Source organism: Ctenocephalides felis, unplaced genomic scaffold (assembly GCF_003426905.1).
Source record: "Ctenocephalides felis isolate EL2017-DRISC unplaced genomic scaffold, ASM342690v1 CF-g0.4_SCAFFOLD_03104, whole genome shotgun sequence".
NCBI lineage: Eukaryota > Metazoa > Arthropoda > Insecta > Siphonaptera > Pulicidae > Ctenocephalides > Ctenocephalides felis.
In genome coordinates this window covers 25,867-28,012 of record NW_020539258.1, presented here as the reverse complement: position 1 = coordinate 28,012, position 2,146 = coordinate 25,867, and the positions used below count along the sequence as shown (strand labels likewise).

At 39.2% G+C, this 2,146-nt stretch overlaps 1 pseudogene; it reads left to right on the top strand.

Moving 5' to 3' along the window:
* The first annotated feature begins 612 nt into the window (after positions 1-612).
* LOC113381837 lies at positions 613-1,697 on the top strand (annotated as a pseudogene).
* Positions 1,698-2,146: the final 449 nt, after the last annotated feature.

The window sequence follows — 2,146 nt, the reverse complement described above, 5'->3', positions numbered from 1 at the left end:
TAAGAACAGTTGGCTAGAGCTATTATGGGAAATTAGAAAGAAATAATGAAATATTGTTTAAATCTTATATTTTTATTGATTTTTTAAAAAAAAGCACAATTTTCGTGAGAAAGTGGCGTACATGTTTATCAAAGTTTTTGCTTTTTTAGCTCTTCATGGTGCATTCTATTTGGTTAAGTACATTTTTACCCAGACAAACACATTTTAGAAGACATTTTTTCTTATTAGATTTTGTCTGCTACTAACATTTTTAAAACGCGTATTTTTATCCTCTTTTAGTTTAAAAAACCCGAGCGATCAACATCACGTGAACCCAAGTAACTGTAAAATTTAAGCGATCGAGTGCATTCGAATAATCTCGGTAAAGCTCGTGTTCGTATTTGACATATCTCGGCCGCAAAATTACCCTCGTATGCTCTCATACCATAGAACATCTTTTGACACTTTTTATGCGCTCAACTAGCAGTCCATGTATTGTATAAGGTCTATGAGCAAAGCCCATTATAATATAAATAAACAAGGCTAAAGTGTAACAAAGTTATTGCGTCACGCGCAGTGTTCGATGTTTTTAACAATAAAAGTGCATCAAAACAGTCTCTAAACGCATTACAAATGCCTCCAAACAATACAACAATCGATACAAGACCCGAAGTATACGATATAATCAATCTAAAGTCTGAAACAGTTACAAAAACTGTCGATGAAAGGAGTCAATCCGCGGACATTGATGTCCCCGACAATGGCGACGATGAAAATCTTGACATGAAAATCGAAGCGGACCGACTGAAAACATTCGAAAGATGGCCAGTGAGCTTCATAAGCCCCTCCGTGCTAGTCAAATGGGTTTTTACTACATGAAAGTCGACGACAGGGTCAGATGCGAGTTCTGCAAAGTTGAAATTGACAGATGGGAACAAGGTGACGACCCCTCCATCGACCATCAACGTTGGGCTCCTAATTGTCCATTCCTACGCAACAGGCCTGTAGGAAACGTGCCAATAGACCCTCCGAGCACGTCCCCAAGACCCGGACCGAGCTACGACGTATGCGGGCCTTTAACCATACGTCCCAATGCCGTTCCAGAAAACCAAAACCTAGGCCTACCTGTCACCAAGGGTCCTGAATACCCTCAGTACGCCACTGAAGCAGCACGCTTAAGATCTTACTCCCAATGGCCGAGCAGTTTAAAGCAACGTCCAGGTGAACTAAGTGAAGCAGGCTTCTTCTACACAGGCCACGAAGACCGTACCCTCTGTTTCCACTGTGGTGGTGGTTTAAAAGACTGGGAACCCGAGGATGCTCCTTGGGAACAGCACGCACGATGGTTCCCAACATGTGTATACGTGCAACTCATCAAGGGCAAAGAGTTCATCATCAAAGTTGCAGCCACAATGACTGCCATACTAACCGCAAACGAAGCCCAAGCCTTGGAAACAACCCCAAGCATTGTGAGTGTTGCCGAACCCAAAGCAGACAGTGTCACTCCTGAGCCTGTCGTGGAAAAGAACGATACCATGGCATCCACAACTCCAGTGTCGGAGGACAAATTGTGTAAGATTTGTTATATGGAAGAAAAGAATGCTGTTTTTGTTCCTTGTGGCCATGTCGTGTCCTGTATAAAGTGTTCGCTGTCAGTAAAAGCATGCCCAGTTTGCCAAAGGCCATACACAGGAGTTATGAGAGTATTTTTCTCTTAGACTATATAATAGAAATATATTTTTTAATTCAAACCAACCTTCGATCAGAGCCGATCTCAGGCTTTTGATGGTCGGGGATCGGCTTGAAGAAATATATTTTTATTATATAGTCCATTTTTCCAACAATTCACCGTGTATATAAAATAAAGTAACATTTATGTTTTCCAAGCTATATTACTATTATGAAGGTTTTACTAAAAAATATAATGCACTTGTAAAATGATGCACTAATAGTAGATACAGAGAGCATAATAATTAAAATATTAAATAGTAGTTTGTGTGATGCCCTGGATGCAATCTCAATCGAAATGATTCATTCGTTCTCAATTGTGAATGTGTGTTGTTTAAAACAACATGTGTTTCATATATATTTACGTTTATCTTTATAAACTTATTTTATTGCATCTGCATTATGTATTATTTATTTCACATTTTATTTATTGAGTTTT